Source organism: Lepisosteus platostomus, chromosome 28, assembly GCF_059453375.1.
Source record: "Lepisosteus platostomus isolate fLepPlt1 chromosome 28, fLepPlt1.hap1, whole genome shotgun sequence".
In the NCBI taxonomy this organism is placed as follows: Eukaryota; Metazoa; Chordata; class Actinopteri; order Semionotiformes; family Lepisosteidae; genus Lepisosteus; species Lepisosteus platostomus.
The window spans coordinates 7,095,098-7,112,679 of NC_142638.1; the positions used below are offsets into that span (position 1 = coordinate 7,095,098).

Genomic DNA, 17,582 nt, shown 5'->3' on the forward strand with positions numbered 1-17,582 from the left:
CACCTGTTGACCAAATTATGGGAAGAGGATTTCACTTGTTTTATTTAGTGACAAGAATATAGTCCGGGTTGCTTTTGTTTGTAACAGTATTTTGTTCCTGAATGAAATGCCTCATGGCCAGGAGAGCTGACATTGTGTGGCGACATGAAGACATACTACTGAACATTCTAAACTACAGAATTATTTTATGTGCTACAATTTTAATGCATGGTTTTTGCTTTTTGCTCTGAATCTAAAGTTGCCAAGTTACCAAGAGTCTCAGAGAATCTTTGGTGGAGTTAATCAATTTTTAACGCAGCTTTTCATAATCATGTACAAAATGTCATAGAAATGGGGCCTTGTTGGTTGCTCAGCCAGGAGAGGTGTTCACTCAGAGTGCTAGCTGAGCCCCGATCCCCAGATGTTACTGATGTGAGTCAGAGCCATGTGACTGAAAGATTTACCAAACAGCAACATATGATAGGCTGACCGTTGACAGGAGTGGGAGGGTGTTAGTTATCCAGGACCCTATCGGCTTTCAGCAGAACAGTAACTTCTGTCCGAGCTCCCGCAGGCTTGAAGTGATGTCAGTAATGTCACTCTGCTCCTCAGTCACAGCTAACTCACCTCTCAGGTGCTCACAGGGCGTCACATACCTGTAGGTGAATGGCTCTGACGGGTGGGCATGTCTTTGCGCTGATACAGGAATCACAACAGGAGCTGTGATGGAGTTCTCAAGCAATTGATAATTGCCATTTAGGTGTGCATGCACATGAAAGATAATTACTTGTTGCAGAGGTTGTAAAGTCTTTGCTAACTCAACAGAAGAACAGAGTGTAGGGCACATAATTGCACCTTTGGGTTAAGAAGGATGTCTTAGAATTTTTTTACGTATTCAGAGCTTTAATTCAGATCAGCTCTAGCTGCATTGTAGCTTCAAATCGAGCACTGCAACCCTAAGACTCCTACTGTGTGTGGCACTCCAGTGTCGTTTTCAGCAATAAAAAAATCCTTGTAAAGAGGTTTTAATCTTTAATATTCAGAGAAAAAAAACTTTGTTTTTCTTTTTATGGAGACATTCCAGAACTTATAGGGTTGGCAGTGTTGTACATTTTTCACCACAAGTCTTTTTTTTTTTGGTTGCTCTTCATTTTGAGACTGACTATTATGCTCTGAAGTCCTATTTTTAATGCACAGTACCTAAATTTAAAAAAGCCAAGTGTGCATAGCTTGTTGTTCTTAAAATAGAGGCCTGTGGTATCGTATTGGAGTAATTGGACGGCACCCGAGTTAGAGTCAAAATAATTTGGAAAATGAAAGGGCACAGAGAGAAGGAGTCTGTGAGCTTGCAGTTATACTAATACCTAGTGAGAAAATAGGTTTTGTAACTAAAATAACTTATTAAGCTCTGAAGGTATGCAGTAATTGGAGAGATTCTATTCTAACAAAGCTTGTTTGGACTTTAGCCCCGAAGAACATACTAGCAGAGTGGGCAGCATGGGGCAGCACGGTGGCACAGTGGTTAGCTTTTGCTGCCTCACAGCACTTGACTCTGGGTTCAGTTTCTGGGGTGTGTGGAGTTTGTATGTTCTCATTCGGTTTGCACGGGTTTCCTTCCACAGTCCACAGACATACTGACAAATGAATTGGCTTCCGGGAGAACTGGCACTGGTGTGAGGTTTGCGTCTCTGCCTGCCCTGCAGTGGAGTGGTGAGCCGTCCTGGGTGCACCCCGCCTTGTGCCTGTTGCTTCCTGGGGTGGGCTCCTGCTCCCCTGTGATGCTGAATTGGATGACGTGGTTAGAAAATGGATGGGCTTGCTAGCAGAGTGACAATCTGCATTCTCCTTAATCATCCTGGTTGTATCAGCAGCAGTATGACATCACTCCAGCACCAGAAATTAAGATATCTGCTGGAAAGAGGGACCGGCTTCTGTTTTTGATATCTGTCCTCCGTGAATGTTTTTCACAATTCTGATTTAAAGTGTGTAAAACAGAACTCTAAGGACAGACGAGGGAGTAATTGCATTCTCCCTCAAGACTTGGCATGCCTGCTCTTGTATTGTATGCTGTGTATTTTTGAAATACTAGGTAGTGCGATGCTACTGCTCATGCCTTTAAGGTGCTGTGCCTAAAAATTCTTCAAGCTTGCTTTCAGCTTCAGAAGGTGAGTCTTCCTTTTGTTCAGTACTCCATGTCTCTTACTGAGTGCATCTATGTGCTGGGTGTCTGGGGCTGCGCACAATGGCTATGAAGCTGGAAACCAGAGGGTATAATTATTCAGTCCTCAGACCTGAGCTCACTGACTCATGCAGAGTTCTAGAAAGCAGGAAACCGGTTTGTGCAGCATGCCTTCCTCCGACTCCTGTTCTTACCTTGGCTTTTGGTGTGAATGCAGATACAGTACAACAGTTGAGCAAGATTTAACTCCCCCATCAGATAACAAATGTGCTAATTCTATTACAGCTCGGGGCCTCTCTTTGGCAAAACAGGAAGCCGACAGCATGATTTTTGGTTTTTAAATCTTCCCTTAACATACCCATGTGTTAGATTTTAAAACCTGTTGCAGAAGTTGTGGCTCTTCTCAGATCTGCACTGCGTACTTGTATGTTTTACAGAATTTCATTGTAAAACTAATCTCAAATCCTAAAATTTCAAGTTTTAAGTTTGGTTAATATTTTAATGAGTTACATTGTATTCTGTCAAATTCTTAGTTTTAGTGAATTGGACGTAGTTGGTTTTGTTTTTCAGCCGATTAATTCTTGCAGAGTTTGCTGCTGTTTTGCAGTTAGAGTATACTGTATTGGCTGACATCTCCTGTGTCCTTAAAAAAGGGTTTTGAAATTGTGCAACTTGAACCTTCAGTAGTAGTACGATTACATAATTCTGCTCTGACAATATGGCAATATGGTTCTGCTGTGCTTCAGATCACCAAGATAGGAAAATGTCTGGGACCTACATTCTGTAAATGACCTACAGCCTGAAAGGGTTAAGAACAGGAAGAGATCTTGTGCATGAACTCTAAAACACTAGTGTTGTAATCTTCCTTTGCGTGAATGACTTGGTTAAGGCTGCCTAATTGCGTAATTTAGCCTCAGTAGTCCAATTGTGTGACCTTGGGTCATTAGCTGCTTGTGACCAAGTTCTCCCAAGCTAAGGCACAAAAGTGACTGGACACTGCTGGGCTAGGGTGGACTGTAGTGATTTACAGGGTACCTGCACGCTTTTGTTACTGGTGGTAAGAGTCACGTGACACTTCCGGTTAATGACCGTGGGTAAAATGCCGACTGATTGCGAAACAACACGTTTCAGTTGAGGAAGACATGCTGTCTCAACCCAAACCCCAGTACTCTGTGAGGAATGTGTGACGGGTTGATAAATGTGGAGTGTCTAAGAACATTTTGTAAGCATAGCTTTTTTAGTTTAAACATATTAATACTGAATTCCACTTTTTGTACGTTTTATCCTAATACAAGTATTCAGAATCTTTAAAGTTGACAAAAGTCGAGTTCTTCAGAATCAGCAGTGAAACTTGATCCAGGGGACACAAGGGGAAACTATGTGGAAATGTATTTAAAACTGAGAACAGGGGGGCCCTTCTTTACCCAAAGGGTTGTGAGAGAATGGAACAAGTCAGTTCCTTTACGCTTGTTCTGGCAACCAGCATGGAAAGCTGGTGATTTGTATGGGTCAGCAGGGGTCAACTTTTCACGCTCATTCAGTTACTACAAGCTCACTACGCAAGCTAAAGTACTATTGTAGAAAGAATTCTACAGTGGTGCACAATAAAAAAGGTTGTGTGCGTGGCAGTGAAATGTTTGCTCTCCAGGTGGTCTCCAGAAGGACCCTATGGATGAGGAGTCTCTCTGGACATGGTTGTTCGTGACTGTCATGTCAGTGTGGACGGGCTCCTTCACGAGTGAAGGAACTGCAGAAACTGGCATGTACAGCGTGTCCCCTGTCTTCATCTTCAAAGGCGATTGTCTGGAATCCAGCCTGACGAGATTCTTGAAGGAATGAACGTGCTGCTTTTGCGTCTCCGGCTTGGTGGCCACGCTGCTTTTCCATCACTTCCGGTCTTCCGGGTCCCGTCCTGGGAGAGAACGTTTGGAGTTCGGGCGACGCAGCGCAGCTTGTTGTCAGGGTGACGGTGCAGTGGATTTCACAGGGCTGGGAGGCGGCGCAGAAGTTGTCAGCCGAGAGCTTCGCCGCTCTGGGGCCTCTCCAGCTTTGTGTGCCCACCCACGGCTTCTCCTCTGCCAGGGCGCTAACTGGACCGTGAGGAGAGATCACAAGCCCGGGGACAGCGGCTTCGCCACGTGCGTCGTCCCTGCAGAGGCAGGAGAGGGGCAGGACTTGGTCGGCACGCGTGAGCTCCGACCATAACAAAAGTGTCAGCTGCCTTTATGATGTGAATGAGGAAACACACATGTGCCTTTAATTTCACAACAGATTAGCTGAGGAAATGCACCCGTCTGTAAAGTACGAATTAAAAATTAAACCAGACTGTCAGTGTAATTTTAGTATTTTAGGAACCGTTGATGATACAATCTCGATAGGTGGCTTGCAGCAAGTCCATTTTCTATTCTAGAAATAATTGCAATCACTCGGACTTCAATGCAAAGGCCTTCACACTTCAGTTGTGCGGGATAGAAAAAGGCTTTTTTTGAACAGTGCCCAGGCAATGCATTGCTTAAGGAGGGTATATGTGGGAAGTAGCAGGTTGCCGCTGTTCTGTGAGGGCTCATGAATCTGCTTCTGCTAGTGTGATAAGGGCCGAACGTATGACAGTGATAATGCCTTAATGAGGAGTGTTTTCCACCTCCCTGCATATTCTGTATGTAAGGAAAAGGTGGAGCTTGGGCACAAACTCTACCATGGGAAAAAACATCTGGACACGCGCCATGAGTTTTTATTGATTTGCTTGGCTTAAACCAGTTTTGGTCTGAGAGCTGACCTGACCAGGTGGTGGTGGTGGTGATGATGATTATTACAGCCATGATGGTGTTGCAGTAATCAATTCTAGAAAAGACAAATGTACACCAGTGCCGAGCCCACTGTGTGTATTGAGAATTCCCCACGCCAAAATCCTTGGTTTGGGAAAAACTGACATCTGTCCGTGTTCCTGAAATACGCCCTGGTCAGCCCGGCAAAGAAGTGCTCAGGAGGGCTGATGGGGAAGCCGGTTAAGGCGAGCCCTGTGCTTTGCTGCGCTCCAGCAGCGATCACAGCCCCTGTGAAAGTGAGAGCGAAGGTGAGGCGCGTGGCGCGGCAGGTCCCCTGAGACGGGGGGGAGCAGCATGCCGCGACCCCGGAGCGCACAGCGGAGCGAGCGGCTCCCTGTTCGGTACATCGCCACCCGGGCTCCCTCTGACACGGTGATAAAATGGGTGATAAGCCAGCCGGCGGAAGCGCAGTAGATGTCCTCCAGAATTGAATTTATGTCAACAATACGAGTTCGGTGCGCTTCCCTGGCTGGCTGCCCGGCGTGGTGTGCAGGGCGCTCCAGGTTGCTCTGAAGCCCGTTGCCAGTAGCACGGCCCAGGCTTTCTGCTGTAGTGGGGTGCCTTTCAAGTAGATGAGCCTGAATCGCAGCCAAGCAGCAGCAGAACGCAGAAGGAACCAGACAGGGGGGTTGGTCATGCATTAGACTGGGAGTTGACTCAAGCAGAGGAAACACCAGGGAAAAGAAAATTAATGTAGCAGACAACGGGTCATTAAAGCATCTCATGGTTACCTGCCTGGATCTTTTCTGGGAGAAGGCGTGGGACAGTGCGGGTGTTTGTCTTCATTGTGAAGAGATCGCAGGCCTGCCTGCCCTGCTGACATCACAGGAAGGCTGGCTGGCATCCCAGGACTGTCAGGGTTTTGGGATAACTCCCCACCACCACTCCTGCTGGCTTTGTGTGGAAAGACACTAGTTGATGCAGTTGCACTCAAGCCTTGCTTTATTCCAGCTAGCATTCCTGCCTAATTATTTTAGCAAAGCTTTAATTGCAATTGCTTTAAGATGCATGGGCAGTCACCAATAAAATGTTGATTGATTTTCTTTTCAGGTCGCTGTAATATCTTTCTCTTGGGGGTTGTCATGCTTTCCAAATACCTCTCAGTAGTTCTGTGTGTAAGAAGACGGTCTGCATCTGTCCAGTCCTTGCTTATATCCTGTGCAAAATGTGCAGTAGTGTTGGTTTTAATTAGTGCACATCCAGGTGTTCTCACATCTGCAGCTGGTATTGAATTGTATTGGGGGCACAGGCCTTCCTTTCCAGCCATGTTATATGGATTCCTTCGTGCCCTGTGGATTCAGCACACATGCTGTACCTCCTTGCTGTGTGAACATGCACATCATTCAGGGGACCAGTTGGCTGGGGTGGCTCCTGCTGTCCTGGTGAGGGAAGCTCAAGGATAGTTGAGGTTCCCAGTGCCAGCACAGCAGAAAAACAGCAGGCACCGAGCCCAGAAACCGGCCGTCGAGCAACAAAATCTGGAGCCCAGCTTTTTTTTCTTTTATTTCGGAGGAGAAGTCTTGAAAAACACGCCAGATGAGGTTTAAGAAAGTCACTCCCAGCAAGTGAAGGATCTGTGGAGGTCTGCACTGTGAGGTTGTGGATTTCCATCAGTAATGATGTGCGAAGCACTCAATGTGTTGGTCAGAGAGCCAGATAAGACAGGGCTCCTCAGGAATCCCTCACCTCTTGTTTGTCCTTCTGTGCCGTTGCGAGCACACCCATGCGACTGTGCCAGTAGAGATGTCCTGTTAGTATGTTTCTCACTCCCATTGTGTTAGAGTGCATCTGTCACATCTGTGTTCTTAATCTCTCTGCTGCAGGTTCCCCTCTAATTTCAACTCTCCAAGTCTGACTAGAATTGTGATCTTTGAAATGTATACCCTCCTGCAATTCTTTGTCTAAAAAAACGGCAACACTTTAAAATAGTAGTTTCTCAGTCGTGTTGTACGAGTTGCCTGGTGCTGCCTGGGGAGTCTGCAGTCTCTGTGCCGTCGGCGCAGTGTGTAAACAGTGCAGTCCCCAGCCTCGCGGGCCGAAGGACCCCGCTGTCACTGGCTGAAGGGCACTTTCTGCTGCAGCCGTCGGACCCGATGAACACTGACAGAGCGGAGGAGTCTTCTTTTTCTGTCCTGTGACTCCAGACTGCAGTTACTGTCCGGTTGTGTTACGTAATGGGCCTAGCATGCATAGGCTGAGTTGCTTAATGATTGTGCCAAATTCCCATGGAAAAAAAAGTTCAAGAGCAATTCACCCTTGAGAGAGATTTGTTTTACTAAACTGAACCATTCACCCGACTGTGGGTGTTAATTCATTACAGCTATTGTTAATTCATAAATATGGGGCAGTGGAGGCAGTGGTGGAATTAACCCTGTGGCCTGTTTCTCTGCCTGGTCTGTAGTATTACATTATTTATCCCAAGAACTGTAGGATTAAACCTGAGTATATAGATTGGATTTTGCGCTATGGGATGATATCATCATACATGCATGTCACTTGTTTGGAATGGAGAAACAAGAAACTAGAAACAAGGGTTGTCAAGTGCTGACGTTCTGTTCTATGTGGTTTAGACAAGGCAACAGGTACCATTGTAGATAGGCTAAAGCGCATTGTAGTTTACAGACATTTGTAGAAAAAACGGCTGTTCTTTGATGTAAATATTAGGACATTTCAGTGCATCGTATAAATTTACCGTGAGGTTACCAGTTTCTCATTATTTTTCAGAGAAAATAATGTATACTGTAGTTGGTTTGAAACATCTCATTTCTCTAAGGGCTCAGGTTGGAGCCTTGGAGCTCGGTGATTCTTGACAGCGATCTCCTGCTGCTCTCGGTTTGCACAGGATGTCTCCCGTGGGGGTGTCTGCCTTTGTCCCTGAAAAAGTGCTGACAGGGTTAAACCCGCCTAGGGCATCAGAGCTGGGTCCCCTTCGTCTCATCCGGGCTGGGTCTTGCTGGATTTGTCGAAGCTTTCATCGAGAAAAACCGGAGGATTATCAGTGGAGGAGGAATGAGGAGGGCAGCGCCCCCCAGTGTCGGGACCCGTCCAGAGTCCCGTCGAGATGGGCCCTGCTGTGCTCGGCGGGGATGCCTGGTGGAAATAGCCGCGTGAAACTGCTTCCCAGGTGGTCCGTGCGGGTTCCTCTCCTGGAATGGCATCGCGACGCCGACCCGTGAGCCTGGATTCCAGAGGTTTTCCCTCCAGTAGTGAACAGATGTTCACACGCTATTCTTTAAGTAATGGGAACCAAACTGCAAGTGTTGCAGTATTTTCGAACAAGTGCATTTATTGGTTTGGCCTTTATTTGACATTTTTTAACTGTTTTTTTTTCATCTTTTGCCAGGCATATGGAAAATTTTCTCCCATGATTATAGTTTAGTTTTTCCTTTTTTTTTAGAACCGATCTCCACTTTGTTGTAAATCCTAACTGACATTTCGTCCGTGTGGAATTCGGAAAGGTTCTCTGCTCTCCGCAGAGAGTGAAAATTCGGGAAACTTCCACCCACAGGCTAGAGTTGGAAAGTGCTAATGGACAAGTGTATAAAGCAGAAAAAAGCACATTTTAGTACGAAAAGAGCTGACGACTTTGCTCTAAACGGCTGTATCCTGTGTCAGTGTGGGAGGACATCAGACTGACCTATTTTGTCCTGATATGCGGCAATCTTTATCAGGCTGTAGCAGACCAAACCACTGCACGGAACATTTAAAAAGACACCTTGACTTCACTGTGCATCTCATTTCATAGCATTTTTTGGGTCACGGCTCTAATATTGTACAGTATGTGCTGCCATCTTTAAACTCTAACTACCCTTTCACCTCTGCCTGGGAGCCAGAGCATTAGTGCCCCAGGACTCTGCTGTAGAAAATGGGTCATGCTTTGTTTAGCATGTGCTAAATAATGCCCGATATATTAAGCTGAAAAAGTTAATTTGGTTGTTGTCTTGGAATTGAGTCCAAATCATGCCTGTTGTTTGTCTGTATGCCCCAAAGTGTGTTTAAAAAAGAACCAGGGAAGAAGAGAAAATTGAACCCTCCTCTTTTAGAATCCAGGTCGCATTTGTTGCCCTGTCTGTCTCTTCCTGTGCAGGTGAATCAAGAAGGTCTCTGGCCTTGCATTCACATGTGGTTCAGTGTCTGAAGCATCCGAACAAACTGTTGCAGCTACACAGGCCGAACTTCCTTGGCGCAATGACTCCTCAAGATCTCAAAGAAACACCTTTTAAGTCGGCACCCAGTGGGTTTTTTTTTGTCTCCTTAGGTTAGAAACACTTCGTATTATCGAACACAGTTCTGTGTAGAGGTGTTGCCTAGTGAACTCTTCCCATGTGCAGGTGTTTAAGGTACTGCACTATACCAGTTGAGGAGTAACGTTCTCAAGTACAGTTTTACTTTGGCAACCAAATCTAAAACATTCTGGTTATGAAACGTATACAGCACAGCAGTGCCACATTCTTTATGATAACGCTGCTGTTATTATTAATGCCATCATTCATTTGCTTAGCAAGCACCTTCATCCTTATCATTAAGTGACAGTCCCAAGAGCAGATGTACCAGTTAGTTCCTAGCACAACACAAGCATATCACAAGCCTCTGTTGCGCAAACCAAATGAAATTGAAGTAGAACGGTATATAGTAAGTGTGGACACAGAGCAGTAATGAAAATGCCCTTTAAGTATCATGATGGAACCACCAGTTTGTCAGGAGACTGAGTGTGGCAGATCATTTCACAGAGAAGTCTGAGGGATATAGCTCAGACAACAGCTGATGGACTGAACCTGTTGTGAATCTGATCCTGACGTGGTACTGTATGTTGGTGTGGTGTATTGTGGAGCAGTGGTTAGGACTCTCGATTCGTGGTCTGACCATGTGAGTGAATTCCCCTCTTGATCACTGTCACGCCGTGTAATCCCAGCCCATTCCCCTCTACAGGAAGTTCCCCAGGTGCTCAGTGGGTGAGGGTGCGACACTGCAGCACACTGGTATTGACTGTTGGTTCACCTGTGCGGCTCAGCAGTTCTGTGCAGTGGGATGCTGAGAAGTTGGTGTAAAGACGCTGTGTTTTGTTATATTTTGTAGAGATACTAAATCAGAAGTTTGTCTTAATGTATAGCAATGGATTTTTTTTAGTTGTATTGTAAAACTAGATAGATCACCACAGCACTCACTAGGACAAGTGGATTGAAAATGGATGGGAGGATGGATGATAGATTTAATGATAGATTAGATTTTAATTTAAAATAGACAGTTGGCATCTCTTGAGTTGAATAGCTTTTAGCTGAGTAGATGCTGTGAAAAACATTAGTGTTACTTTTTACTTTCAAAATTTCCTGTTCTTAATTTTGAGGAGGGATGAGTGTGATTTTTTTCAGTGCTTTTTTTACAGCAGAGGTGTTGTGGTTTTTATCTTTATTGACTGCATTTTGTGAGGATTCCAGCTTGATTCAGTGTGGTTTGAGTTGATGGGGACAGAGCTCTTGTGAAGGAGAGTTTCGAGCTCACGGTGCGTTGCTTTTTGATGCCGTCCTTCACAACGACATGGATTTGGGATTCTTCTTCCACCCTCGGGACTATTCTGTTAGTCTGTGACAGCAACACTTGTGGGTTCCTTGATGAAACAAGGAGCAGGGCAGCACCGTTCTGCTGAAACGGAGCACGTTGAGATTCCAGGTTTTCTGGTTGAAAATCCTGGAATGAATCAACCCTTTGAGGAAATAGAGGATTGTTAGTTTATTCTTCTATTTGTGCCCCATTTGGTGCATGACTTACGCTCATGTGGGTATCAGATATGGATATGCTGTTCCTTCACCAAGGAACGTTAATAATACCTCACAGCAGCCAGTGTGACTGTGGTGTGCACATTGCTCTCTCACGGCTGTGTCGTAGATCGTAGGCAGCGCTAAGCCCTTTTTGGCAGGTCAGTGCAGTAAAACACTTCCTGTGGTCTCTGCCTCTTTTTAAGGGGCACAGTGCTGTCAGATCACATTAAAGCACAGTATTCTGACATAACTGTTACAGTTCAACTGCAGCTGGAAAAGTGACTTATCATATTTTGGATTAACTGTCCTAATAATATCCTTCGTCTGCACCCACATAGGTCCTAATTTATTTATTTTGTACTTTGCCTTGGAATAGACGAATCTTTTTTGGTTTGTTCTGGAGGCCATCTGAAGGGAGGCCATCAAGGCTGAAAGACACCGCTGTGTCTGTGGAGCTTCCTCAGGTGCGTGAAGGTGAGAGGGAGAGAGCAGGAGTGTGAGGGAAGGGGCTGGGGTGGGGCAGTCTGTCCTGGCAGCTGTTGTGCTTTTGGGATGGGGGGTGATTCAGCCAGCTTTCTATTAAGGGGGTACCCCATCCTGCTTTGTGAAAGTGTGGTTTCTCTTCCTCAACCTGCAAAGACGAAGCCCTTTTTATCCCTTTCACTCTGTCTTGATTTCCACCCACCTCCTGTGCGGCTCAGAGCCCCTGGAGTTGGTGCGTGCCCTGTGCTGGGGCTGTTCCGCTCGCGCGTGCTGCAGAAGTCCCCGCAGAGCTGCCGAGGCGCCCCTCGGATACATTCACCGGCCTGTCTCGGTTCGACACAAAGGGCTTTGTTTTGATTCCCGTTCTTGTCCTCGGTCACACTGCCTTCCCCATGAGCGTCCCGGGAACTCGAGGCAGCTGGCTTTAACCTGAGGCCTACCATGTGAAAGCACGCGAGCGTCAGCGGCGGAATAATGAAGCCCCTCTTCTGGTGGTGCCAGCCCAGGTGCAGCGTCGCTGTGGACTAATGTTTGTAGCCTGGAGTGACTGCCATGTGGCGACACAAGGAACAGCACTTGTATTAACACGCCCATCTGTGGGAGACCCTGCTATCACACCCTTGAATGCTCTGACAGATGGTGCCTCCTTGGCTGACTGTGAATCCCCATCCCCATCCCTGATGACTTTTGTTGTCATTGCGCTTTAAATCTTTTCCCCCAATGCATAAAGACCTGAGATACGTTTTTGTTGAATCTTTTAAGTTGGGCAGTGCGTGAGTGGCCTGTTCTTTTGTTGATCGTGGGTCAGATCCTGGGTCTTAGTCGGTTGAACATTTTTTTTTGCTTAGTTTTTGGAAAATGATTGGAGCACAGCCCCTCCTGTACTGTTCAGAGTTCTGTCTGGTCAGGTTGGCTGGAATTGATTTACTCGCTGTGCGTTTTTTGCAAATGACGGATTTCGTAGTGGTGTTTTCATGTGTTTGTGTTTTAACATTTGCTTTACTTTCTCTCACGGGTCTATTTCAGACATTTCCAAAGGTCTTAATAGGCTTATCCTTCAGTACAGGATTATAAGCATCAGGTACCATACGTGTAGAGTAACCTATCAGACCTATCATGTGTGGTGTTGATGGGGAGATAATTGGAAGAAGGTGAATTGTAATGGGGCCAAGCTGATGTTGACTTTAAAGGCCACATGGTTAGTACAGTGAAGTTACAATGTAGAGTGACCCGCCCTCCACAAATACACACCTACACAAAATGAACTGGTTAACTCAGCACTCATTTACTGAATTATTATTTTATAGGTTAAATGGGACAGAATTTAGTCCTCACCATAAAGCTGGTGCCCGCATTACCCAGTAACAAAGAGAAAAATACAGCTGCCTGCTTACACTACTTCAGTGGCGTAAATGCAGTCCATAATTCTGTGTTATACTGTATTTGAGAATCTGTTTAATATTTTTTACAAAGTGTGTTGGTACTCACAGCAAGCTCTCTTAATATTTAAAGTTAAGGCCAGTAAACTGAGTGAGAATGTGTTGTGTTTTCAATATCTGAATGATATTTAATTTATTTTTATGTGAATGAAGTACAGAATTTGTATATCTGGTTATAGAACTTTTTCCGCAGTTTACTTTTCAAACCTGTTGCACATTGGTCTTTTTTTGCTGTGACATATATAGTTAAGCCACACTTTTATACATAGTAAAACCAGAGCATGTCTGACTCAGTTGGTATTGTTTGATATCTCTAAATTGCGAGATCAGATGACCATGCAAATAATACAATATTATTAAAAGTCCAATTCAGTAATAACCTAGTGTTGTAATATCTGAAACTACAATAGCTTAAGTTGGCTTTGCCCTTTGTACTTTGTACTGCACTTTTCCAAGACTAAATGCTTTTTTAACAGCTACACGTAGTTTATATTGGTGTTACAATTAACATGAAAGATTCCAGGTGAATTATTCTTATTCAGATGGCAGGTACGATAATTGTCTATTATGTGTTATTAGTCCCGCTGAATACTGTATATTTTTATATTGCAAACGTAAGTCTTGGCACTCCCCGCCTGAAATGAGTTAATACACCTTGAATCTTTAGTACTCACTGGAGCGAATCACTATACAGTAAACTTTGAAATTATGCCATTTTTAAACGAGTTTGATCAACAACCCGTAGTGAAGCGCACTCACAGGATGAAATATAAGAATCCCCTCTCCTGTTTGATGTATGGATACAGAAGTCTGTCTTGGGCTCCTCGGGGAAGCAGTGGGCCTGCCCACTGTCTTCCTTCCTGTCCGGAATGACCTCCAGATCTTGTTGAACACCTGGTGTCCTGTGCAAGATTAAACACCAGTATTTTCCTCAAAACATGACCTGGAGGCCATCCTGCGAGAATCATAACCTGGGCTTGTTCAGCAGCTACTTCAGAACCTGGTACGATCAGCATGCTACATCCTCTCCAGTGTCTGCACAGCTTGCAAAATCTTATCTGACTTATCTTGCAGTGAGGGATCTTAATAATGAGCATTTTGGATTCCTGAACGGAAGGTTGTGGGTGCAGATTGCAGGTGAGATGCTGCTGTTGAACCCTAGACGAAGATATTTAACCTGAACTGTTGCAGTAGAATACCTGAAGACCTCCTTGTTAAAAAGGATGCAGATGTAAGTCGCTTTAGATAAAAGCGTCAGCCAAATATACACAAATAATTTGACTCCATAACCCAATGTGTTGCTCTCTGCGATGGTGTATCGTCTTGTCTGGCTGATTTGTGTCCATCAGATGACTGCGTGTCGTGGCTAGAAGGGGTCGGAAGGCCCTCCGTGGGAAACACGCATGTTAATTGTGAACCTGGACACGCCGGAGGACGACTGGTAAAAAGATTGTTTGTAGACTCTTGCAGTTAATTGAGTCCCTCTTATCAGATCTGGAGTCGGCTGCAGTCTGTCTGGTTTAACGGAACACAGCCGGAGTCTTAGATTATTGAGCGGCCTTCTGCCCAGGCCTCTCTGGGGCTGAAATCCTCCTCTATTGATTTTCAGTAAAACGCGAGTGAATAATAAGTGTATGCACTTTATAAACGGATATGTACAGTATGCACGCATACAGTACGTACAGTTATGCATACTGTACCTGCATTACATTCTTAAACCATTCAAAATTTAATGTTTGATTTAGTTGGTCACTTTATTGTCCCTTATGTCTCTTATTACAACTCATAGTAATGTGGAGATAATACAGAGATATCATAACCGTGAATGTAGTAGCATGGCTCCTTTGTAAATGTTATCGTTAGTAAGATGAAGCATTTTTCTCCAGGTTTATGTGATCTAACAATAAGTGCTCCTGCAGTTGTAAAGCTGGTGGTGGAGACCTGAGCCGTTACAGCCTCTCAGAGGAGTTTTCTGGGTCAGTAGGACAGCTACATGTGTGAGAATTATCACAATCAAATGCTTAAGAGTGCAGTAGTGATTTCTCAACAAGGCAAAGTAGCTTTAATTTTGTTAGCTCAGCTTTTGGAAGTAATGTTCATGATAAGGCAGTCAGTCTTGAGAAATATAACAAGCCTTTTGGAAAACCTGCATACATAGCTGCTGTAGGAGAGACTTTGCAAAAGCAACAGATTTGCAGTATTGCACATTTTTTTCTTGCTAACTGCAGTGTGTAAAACATGATGGGTTATTACTTGTGCTCAGTAGCTCACTGCTAACGTCCAGCTGCATTGTGTTCAGTAGCTCAACATTAGTGCTGGGCTGCTCTGTGTTCAGCTCGGTGTGCTGCAGTGTCTACATTGTGACACTGTACCACTCAGTGTATCAGTGCTGGACTGCAGTGTTAAGAGTGAGGGATTGCAGTGTGTTCAGTAGTACAGTGGTTATAATGCAGTGCAGTGGAAGCCACTGGGCTGCAGTGTGGAAGGCAGTGGTTAGTGTTGTAGTGCTCCTGTAAGGTTTTGAGGTTACAGTCCTGGGTTTGTTGTGCTGTGGAAGGAAGTGGTTTGCCTTATCTCAGCAGTTATTAGAACACTTTGTGCTTTTACATCATGGTTGTTTTTTTATTGTTCTCCAAGTCCACAACTAACATTTCTTTAACTGAGTACCTGTTTCAGAGCTGCTGTATTGCACTGGTTTTTCATTTTTGATGCCACACGGTTGTTTGCACTATGCTGTAAATGTATTCTGTGAGTCAAGCTGGTGCAGACCATTAGCAAAGGTTATTTGAGGTCAGGTGTTGAGGTAACTGGAGTTTACATTTCACTGGAGCTGTGCCTAGTTGAGATGTTTTAACTGGGGTGACCTCTTGGCATGACAGAGGTTTTGGGGTATCTGTAGTGCAGTACAGTATCACTGAACAAGCTGTGCAAAGTGTGTACACTGGAGACCAGTGGAGTACAACTACCTGACAGGCAGAAAGGGACTAGGAGTACAGAAGAGCTCCATGGAGGTCATGGAGTTCCACCTGAGCACTTTATTATTATTTGTATTTATTATATAACAATCATTACATGTATTTTATCATTTGGTATTGTTGTTGTTGTTGTTGTTGTTAACAACCACTGTTGGTAAAATAGAAAACAGTTCAAAACAAAAAGTGTGTTATTCGTTTGTCCTGCTGGGGCTTTGCTTACCAGGATGAGGAGCGTGGCTCCTATTGTGGAAGTGATCAGAGAGGCGTTGCTTTGTGTTTTCTGTGAGTGTGAGGCGAAGGGTTTCGGTAGGTTAAAACATAGCAGTCTGGAGTGCGAGGCTGTTTTCTTGTAGGCGTCCTGTGGATACTTTTTTTATACCTTTAAATACTCATTGAAGGTTTTTGCAACCAGACCTGAGGTGTGAACTGTCATCTTTTTAAATCTTGCCAAGTTAGAACATGGTTATCACAGCGAAGGGTAGCAAAAGGCCTCTATTCAGCAGAACAATACCCATATTCTCCAAACCCACTGTGCAGTTTCTTCTCCAGCCTTGGTGCCATCATTACAGACTCCACTTACTGATGTGCAGTTGGTTTGGTGAAGACTGTTTCTGACAGATGTGATAATTCTGTTTTCCAGCTCCCTGAGTCATAATGGGATTGTCGAGCTTTGGCTTGGACTGCCAATTACTATTCACAGCGAGTCCCCATGGTAGCGCTGTGGAACTCAATGACGTTGTTTACATTTGGTTTTTTTTTTCATCTTTTTTTTAGCCTTCTGTTTTTGAACACAAGATCAGATTTTATACCCCATGTTGCAGTTTGTCTTTTGCACCATTTGGTCATTTTAATACTTATCTATCCATTCATTTTCAAACTACTTCTTCCAGTTCAGGGTCTCAGGGGAGCCAGCAAACAGCGGGCGCAAGGCTGGGACGACAGACACACAGACACACACACCAGGGCCAGTATTCCCACAAGCCAATTGACCTACCAGGATGTCTTTAAACTATGGGAGGAAACCCACACAAACATGGGGAGAACATACAAACTCATACTAACCTGTTGGTTCTGGAAGAAGTTTAATTTAACATAACAATAATTTTAGGTTATTAGCATAGGATCACACAAACGCCTCATAAAAGATGCAAGTATCAAGTGTTATGTAACATTCAGCTCTACATCCTGGTCCAACTTTATGGCGTTCTGCCCGTTGTGGAACTGGGGAATCCCCTGACCCAGGTTCAGACTAGCAGCGCAATTCCAATCATTCCAGTGTCGGAAAGCTGCTTTTCCTCATTTCGGTTGCGGTGAGCCGGAGCTTATTTTGTAAACAAAGGGTGTGATAAGAACACAGCCTGGATAGGAAACTGGTCTGTCTCAGGACACGCGTGCACTCGCACACCCACATTAAGACATTCCGACATTAACGTCGGAATGTGGGAATCATACCATATGGAAAAAATACACATGAGCACAGACAGAAGGTACAGACTCCACACAGAATGCTGCCCAGTCCGGAATCAAGTCCAGAACCCAAGAGCTGCGGAATTGTAGTCAATGTAGGAAGCTTTTATGAAGAGAGACATAGGGGGTTTACTGGGGTATAGTTACCTACTTTTGTTTTATACTGATACCTGTTGCTAGAGTTCGGTTTGGCTGCTCACTGTGGATAAGTCACCCTGCATAAGGATACAGCAGCAGTATTTGGCATTTGAATCCGTAATCAACCTGTTGGGAGTCCAGAGCTCCTGCCACTACGCTACAGTGCAACAAGTCGTCATCTCGCAAGACCCACAAATCCCACAAGACATTTGTGTCCCAGGTGTAAAAGACCAAGAGCGTCTGCATCAGGCCCTGCCAGTGAGTCATCTTGTTAGTGATCTATGAGTGGTGCTGTATTGAATGGATATTCACTTTTGTCAGGGTTTTCACCTTTTACAAAT

General features: G+C 44.7%; 1 protein-coding gene across 5 annotated transcripts in view; it reads left to right on the forward strand.

The window, feature by feature from the left end:
* The window catches only part of thrab (thyroid hormone receptor alpha b), a 142,764-nt gene that overhangs the window by 48,963 nt on the left and 76,219 nt on the right, over positions 1–17,582 (forward strand). The window lies entirely within an intron of this gene.